Raw genomic sequence first — 8,246 nt, 5'->3', positions numbered from 1 at the left:
TTATCATACCCACTCATGGTCCTCTGGAAGCTGGACCTGGAGGTTCTAGAAAAATGAATAATGCCACCCAAAGTGGAGCGTGCAGAGAAGCCTCAGCACCACAGTCTCCCAGATCCAACAGCCCCTACTGCAGATAGGACCCCCTAGCAGCCAAACCAAAATCAGTTCATAAAATCCGTTTGGGAAATTGTGTAAACTCCTTTCCTAGATTGGAAACCAACTGTCCACATCTGCAAATGCTCTGAGAAGCCCTGCAGGAAAGAACACTTTTGTTTAATCCTTTCCCACAATGTATTTAATCACAAACCTCCATTTTTGCTGTGAAATATGTATTAGCATCTGTGGTAGATTAAACATGGCTACAAATTCCTCCATACCCCCATCATTGAGAGGTAGGGTCTATGCCCCTTGCCTCCAATCTGAGTAGGCTATATGACTGCTTTGATCAGTGGAGGATTGCAGAAGTGACACGAGACAGTTTGCCTCCTGCCTCTTGGAGCCCTGAGCTGTAACACAAGAAATCTGGGATACACTAGGGGAGAATATAAGCACCAAGGTGAGGCTGTTTTGGGCACCCAGCCCAGTGGAGCCTTTAGATGACTCCAGCTCCTGCTATTCTGTGACTGCACCTGCAGGAGAGAGTCCAAGCATGAACCGCCTTGCTGAGCCCAGTCAACTCCAGAATCATAAGAAAGTCCAATACATGATTATTTTGAGCCAATCTGTTTGGGGTGGCTTGTCACATGGCAGCAGGTAACTGCTGTTCGGGATGTGCCTGGAGCACCCTTCTGCCTCCCTTTCCACTTGGCAAGGGAAGATGACAGAAAGTCTCCACTCTTTGAAGCCCTTTTCTAACAACCATGAAGACAGCTACCACCTGGGATCTGCCTGGGCTCACACTTACCAGCTGCATGCATTCAGACAGTGCCAGGTACAGTGCCACACGCCTATGGTCCCAGCTACTTGGGAAGCTGAGGCGGAAGAATGGCTTCAGCCCAGAGGTTTGAGGCTACAGTGAGCTATGATCACACCATGGCACTCCAGTCTGGGCGACAGAGCTAGAAAGAATTCAGACAGGCATTTAGTCCTTTGGGTTTCAGTTTCCGAATCTGTAAAGTGGCAGAATAATGGTAACTACTGCATGAGGTTGTTGTGCAGATTCAATAAAAGGATAAAGCATACAGCAGGTGATGAGTCAATGGCGGCCAATATTAGCTGCTCTATGCCTCTAGCAGCACATGGACTAGTGCAGGGAGTGGGTTGTTTGCACCTCAGCTCCCCCAGGACCAGGCATGCAGCCCCCCGAGAGTGGGTCTCCTATAGTTTCTTGCTCACTGCACCCAAGCACAGCGTTTGTGACGTTGCTGGTGCTCAAGAGAGGTTTGGTGGAAAATAAAATATTCAGAGAATTCTGAACTGTACCACCTGGAAGGCTTCTCAAAAATTAAAGAACTGAGCCCCTGTATTAATGTATTTATTTTGAGACAGAGTTTCACTTTTGTTGCCCAGGCTAGAGTGCAACGGCATGATCTCATCTCACTGCAACCTCTGCCTCCTGAGTTCAAGCGATTCTCCTGCCTCAGCCTCCCGAGTAGCTGGGATTACAGGTGTCCACCACCACGCCCGGCTAATTTTTGTATTTTTAGTAGAGACGGGGTTTCTCCATGTTGGTCAGGCTGGTCTCAAACTCCCAACCTCAGGTGATCTACCTGCCTTGGCCTCCCAAAATGCTGAGATTACAGGTGTGAGTCACTGCACCTGGCCAGACTCTTTATTTTTACTGAGTGAGGCCTAGGAGGTAAAGGGCCTACCTAAAGTCACACAGCTAGTTCTGGAGCAGAATCCCTAGCCTCAACTCCCTCCCTGGTGCCTGGTCTGACACGGGGCTCCTAGAGTCTTGGGGCCTGGTCCTCGCTGACCCCTCTAGTCTTTTCTATGCCTTCCCTTCCCCTAGAGCTGCCTGAGATGCTCCACAGCCTGATCTCTGGGTCTGCTCTGAGATCCTTGTTGGTAAGATCCTCGTTACCAACAGTGCAGCTGGACTGAGGGGCCTCCCCTGCGTCTCCGTTCTCTCCTTTCTCCCCAGTACATGCGGTCGGCCAGGGCACATGAACTGGACGCTGTAGTGTGCCACACAGAGGTGCAAGCCACCCTGCCACCCAGAAGGCCTTGTGGAAGCCCCAGACCAGCAGCAGGGAAAAGTTGGCAGGATATTACCAAGTACCCAGGCTGCCAGTGCAGAAGTGGGGGACAGCCTGACCCATAGAGCCCCAGAGAGTTTGGCTCAAACCCTACCTTTCTCACTAGCTGGGGGACCTTGGGTATGTTACCTAAACTCCCAGCCTCACCTTCCCCATCTGTAAAATGGGAGTAAGAACACATCTACCAGGGGCAGGTAAAACACCGAGAGCCCGGGCACAGAGCCCAGCAGTGGGAATGGGCTGAGGCTGCTGGGTGGGCCCGACGGGACAGGGCTGCCCTGGGTGTCTGAACCAACTCCCCTCCTTCAAGACCCGACAGCCCCTCCCCACCACAACTTCCACTCTTTCTTCCTGTCAGTTCCCAGGCTGGTCTGGGTTCTGAACACACTTGGGGCCCTGGGGCTCTAAGGAGGTGGGGCATAGAACCTAGAACCTTTGGGGAGGACCACAAAGTTCTGAAAACATCCTTCTTGCAGAGGGCAGGGCAGGCCTTGGGATGGGGGCCCACAGGCCACACACATGAAATGCCAGTCTATGACAAAGCATGTTTGTAGGCCAGGCACATTGGCTCATGCCTACAATCCCAGCGCTCTGGGAGGCCAAGGCAGTAGGATGGCTTGAGGCCAGGAGTTTGAGACCAGCCTGGGCAACATAGCGAGACCCCTGTTTCTACAAAAAAATTAAAAAGGGTGAGTTTGTTGTTGCACAGGGAAATGTGTCTGTGTGTGTGTGCGTGTGTGTGTGTGATGTGCTTGCCCAGCATAGGGGGCTGGGGACAGAGAGTAGTCCTGCAGCTGTCCCCAGCCCTGGGAGAGCTCTGCAGGCCGGGCTTGTTCCCTGCATGGGAGGCAGCCAGAGGATCTGGATTTGAGAGCAAGACTGCAGCAGGATTAGAGCTGGGAGCTTCAAACAGAACCAGCCTGGCAGCAGGCCTGGAGCCGGGGCTTAAAGGGGCTGCTGAAATTATAAATAGCCACCTTCCCTGTGACTCCCCAGCCCCTCCTGGAGAGGGCCCTCCCACCAGCCCCTTCATCAGCCTCCACTCCAGCCCCCAGCCCGCTTGGGAGGGAGGGAGGGGCGGGGCTGGGAGGTGTGCTGGTCAGAAGGCTGAGCAGACCTGCATGTTGGTTACAAACACCTGGTTTTGAGTTGCAGGAAGCATCCAGAGACCCTTCCAGCTGCTGACCCTGCAGACGCTGCCTGAGGACTCCTCCATCACTAACAACCACGCCACCCCAGCTCATGTGTCAGGCATATAGAAGGCTTAAGAGGAGGTGCTGGCACGGGTCTAGCCAAGCAACCCTGCATCCATCTGGCCTGTCCTGGACTCAGTTCCCCACCCCAGGAGGAGAGGAGAGGGACTGGGAGGAGCGATCAAAGGGGTATTTCGGGTTCTCCCACCTGAAGCCGGGACCTGTGCAGGGTCAGGCACTGAGCTAGGAGCTGCCAAGGATGGGTTCAGCACAAGCCCCGCTCAGAAAAAAACGGCCTGGGCGAGCAGATGCTGCCGAGCTCCCCGCCCCATCCCTTCCGTGCCCACCGGCCACTTCCCCTCTCAGTAGCTTCCGTTTCCCATCCGTGAGGTGGAGGGGTGGACAGGGACCACCAGGCCACCAGGAAGGACTGCCAGCCCCGCAGGCAGGTGCTGCCACAGCCCCACTGCGCAGAGGGGACCCCGAGGCTCGGCGCTGTGCAGGGGCTTCCGGGCTTGGGGCCACATGGCCAGGAAGAGGCCCAGCAGGGATTAGAACTCAGCTCTTTCCACACCCTGAGCGCTCAACCCCAGCCGCTCTGGGGGCCTGTGATTGATGTATTGACTCGCCGATTGATTAACTGATTGGCTGATTATCTGCCCGCCCCTCCTCCGGGCCGGCCTCCCAGGGAGCCCCCGCCCGCCCCCACGGCCCGGTCCAAGTGCTTCGGAAGCCTCACCCAGCGCCCCCAACCCGCGGCCAGGGCGAGGGGGCGGGGAAGGGGCGGGGCTCAACCCAATCCCCGCGCCGCCCAGCCGACCGGCCGTTGCCAGGGAAACGACCCCTCCCCCCGACCCAGGAGCCTACGGGGGCTCTTGCCGCCCCCGGACCCTCTGGAGGGAGCTGGGGTCCTCGGGTGGAGAGACGGGGGCCCGCGGGGCTAGTGGGAGGACACAGATGGAGAGATGGGCGAGACAGCGAGAGAGAAACCCACGGTGTGGGGAGACTCAAAAATCGCCCCCGTCCCGCCACCAAGAGAGACAGAGACGCACTCAGGGGAGAGACCGAGGGAGAGACACAGGCCAGAGAAAGGAAGGAGAGGACCTGGGGGAGACAGAGACCGCCCGAGGGGGAAGGGACGGCAGAAGGAAGGCGGGGAGGGGAAGAGGGGTCGGAGTGGGAGCGGGAGAGGAAGGACCTGCGCCCCGAGGGCCCCAGAGAGAAAAGACCAGGGCCAGCAAGGGGGAGCTGGGAGGCACAAACTTGTAAAAATAAATATTTATAAATTGAGAGTTTCCCAATTCTTTTTGCATTTCCATAGTAAATTATGTATCTCCTATCTGCTTAGGGAGCCGCCGAGGCGGGGGCGGGGGGTTCCTTTCTGTGCCCCCTCCTGCCGCCCGTACCCTTTCCTCACCCCCCTCCCACACCCACGTCCTCCCTAGCCTCCTCTTCGCCCTCTCATCTCCCTCTTTAATGCCTGCTTCCCTCCTGCCCCCTTCTTGCCCCCTCCCTACCCTCTTCTCCGCCTTACGCGCAGCCCTCCTTCCCCGCCTTTCACCCCAGCGCCCCCCTCCTTCCGCCCTTACCCCAGCCCCTCTTTCCTTCCTCCTCCGCCCTCTTCTGCCCCTCTTCCCCTTCCTTTTCCTCCCCTTCTCCATCCTCCTAATTCATCCTCTGCCATCCCCCTCCCCCCTTTCCTCCTCCTGCTTCCCCTCTCCTCCGCCTCCCCAGGTTGGAGCTGGGCACAAGGCAGGCAGCAGGGGCCGCCCCCACCCGGAGGTGCCCCCACCCAGAGGTGACCAGCTCCCCACTCCCAGTACTTTCCCTTCCTTAAATAAGAATAATCACACGAGTCAGCGAGTCTAGGATTTAAAAAACGCTGTTGTCGCTGGCAGTTTGGCACCCCCAACCGGGACCACGGAAATCTTCCTCCAGAGGACTGGGGACGCTGGGGTTGCGGGAAAGGCGGGGCTGAGGAGGAGCAGGAGAGGACTGAAGTCTCAGGAAGGCCTGGCCTGGAGGCTGAGGCCACCTCGGCTTCCCAGGGGGCCTGGACAAGCCCCTCAGCTGGCAGAGTCTCGGTTTCCCCCTCTGTGGGATGGGGCAGGGTGGGCTCCCTGCTCTCTAGGGCCAAATTTGCTCTGTTTGGGCATCTTTGCCAGAGTTTGGGAGGCTTCCAGACCCCTCTGACAGTCCCCACAGTGCCTCAGACACAAAGGAGGAGCTGAGGAAGAAATATTCATGTATACATACGTATATATGCAAGGATGCCGCCGGGGTTCCTGAAACTGGTGTGAGGAGATGGGGGAAAGCAAGCCCCGTCCCCAGTCATAGCCTGCCAGGTCGAGGGGCCACACCCACTCGCAGTCTGTGGCTTGGCTTCCAGGAGCCTCAGTTTCCTTATCTGCAAACTGGGCCCGGTGAGGCCTCCCTCCCCTTGACTGAGGACCAGGATCCTGGCCCCTGCAAACTGCCACGCCCTGTGCATAGGATAGCTTGAGCCCAGGAGGTCGAGGCTATAGAAAGGCGAGATTGTGTCACTGCACTCCAGCCCTGAGTGACAGAGGGAGACCCTGTCTCAAAAAAAAAAAAAAAAAAAAAAAAATGGCAAGCACCACTGATCAGGTACTGACTGGCACCAGGGGCGGTGCGTGGGGCCTGACAGCTCCTCCTGTCCTCTCCACACCCGGCTCCGATCCAGGGCCCTAGGGTTGCCCCATACAGCAGAGGCTCAGAAGGAGGGCTTGCCCCAGGTCAAGTGGCCAGACAGCACTGAGCAGGGCTCTGGCCAGGTCTGGCCTGTGCCACAGGGAGGGGCGTCTTCCTACCCTGTGGGAAGGGGGAAAGGTGGGCCTTCTGGCTTAGCGACCTCAGGCCCTGCAGGACCCTCAGAAGCACCTGAGATGAGGAGTGGCTTTCTTCTAAGCCAGCGCAGTGAGGAATGCATTGGAAAATGACTCCCCTTACCCCACACCCCCCTTTTATCTGCTGCCAGCACCGCCTGTGGCCAGGGGGTTTTCCAACTGTTTCATAGACCCTAGGGGGCATCTGGTGGGGAATGGAGAGGGCCAGGTGGGGTCTCAAAGCCCCTACCCTGGCATCCTTCTGTATTGATCACTTAGGTCAGATTCATTTCAAGAAGAAAAAAGAATAAGATTGCGATGGGAAGGCGGGCGTGAAATATAGCTTGGACCCCACTGGTGTCAAGACTTAGGAGCCCCTGGGATGAGAACTGTGGCTTCCTGAAGTCCCTCAGCTTCTGTAACTCAGCTCTTCCCAGGCCACCACCCCCAGGGCAAGCAGACAGAACAAAGCAGTGCTGCCAGGCAAGGAGGCCTGGGCATCGAGTTCTGTCTTTCATCTAAGCCCGCCACATGGGCACTACTGTGCCTGTAGGGTGGATGAGGAAATGGGGGCTCAGAGACCTTAAGTGACTTGCCCAAGGTCACACAGCCAGTATGAGACTCAACTAGGACACCCTCCAGTCTGTCTGATTCCAAAACCCAAGCTTCTGCACCACCTACCCTCCCCTGAAGAAGCCACAGAATCACCCTGACGGGGTCACAGGCTCTTGCCCTCTTCCTGCTCTTGTTTCATGTCAAGCTGTCCCCAGGGTTTCTTCGGGCACCAGGAAGACTCACAAATGCTCAGGAGCAGGTCTGAGGAACACCTAACGGAGGCTACCCTGGTGCCACGCAGGGCAAAGCTGCCTCTGCCGTGGAAACTGCCACACCCTCCACCACTCACCCCCGCCACCCCTCACTGGGCATGACAGCAACATCTGCCACTATCCAGTGGATACTGTCCCACTTTGCCAGAGCCCTGTGCCTCCAAGAGGCCCCAGAGCAGGGCTGCATGGGTTCCAAGTGCCTGTTGTCCTTACAGAAATGTCTACACCTGCGTCCAATTTGGTCCTAGAGCCTCCACCACCACACTGCCACCTGGGTCATGCCTCCTCCCTGAGAAGCAAGGCCAGGCACTTTCTTCCCTGCAGGCGAAGGTCCTCCCAGGAAGCTCCTGATGTCCCAGGGGTGGACTAACCATCTACATCACCAGAGAGGCCCAGACAAATGGGGCCACCCAGGCCCAAGCTGGGGCCTGCTCTGCTCTTAGAAAAAGTCAAGTGTTGCTGATGGGGGTGGGGGGTGGAGATAGAACCACAAAGCAGACAGAGGCCAGCGTGGCTTTGTGTGAACTCAACACACAAACAGGTGTCTGGAAGGTAGGGGAATGGAACCTTGGGGAGTAAATGGAACTTTCTTTGGGAATGGGAGAATCATTAGCACCTGCTTAGCGGGCACCAAGCCCTGCTCCCCGGAGATGGAGCGGTGGCTTTCAACCTGGCAGTGGCAGGAGGGGTGCTGGGGGGCTGTTTGTTTACACCCTGGGAGGGGAGGGAATGGAGATTTTTCAGGCCTTCAGATCCACTCCAGTGACTTACACACCCCCACCTTCAGCAAGAAAGGGAGAGATTTTCATTGTCATTAGAGGGGGTGGGGAGAAATGTGTACACTCTGCATAAGGACGTGCACCTAGACATTAACCAGAGTCATCTCCGGGTGAGGCATGTTGACGACTTTTACCTTCTTTCTTGTAGTTTCCAGTGTTGCTTGAATTCATCAATTTATGGTACAATAAGGGTGTATTGTTTTTTCAGAAACAATAGCAACATTGCCCAACCAAGAAAGATTTTTTTTCTTTTTTTTTTTTGAGCTGGAGTCTCACTCTGTTGCCCAGGCTGGAGCTCTGTGGCGCAACCTCAGCTCACTGCAACCTCCGCCTCTCAGGTTCAAGCAATTCCCTGCCTCAGCCTCCCGAGTAGCTGGGATTACAGGCACCTGCCACCACA

Source organism: Rhinopithecus bieti, unplaced genomic scaffold (assembly GCF_001698545.2).
Source record: "Rhinopithecus bieti isolate Rb0 unplaced genomic scaffold, ASM169854v2 scaffold_29388, whole genome shotgun sequence".
Classification (NCBI taxonomy): Eukaryota; Metazoa; Chordata; class Mammalia; order Primates; family Cercopithecidae; genus Rhinopithecus; species Rhinopithecus bieti.
Note: the sequence above shows the minus strand (reverse complement) of the source record.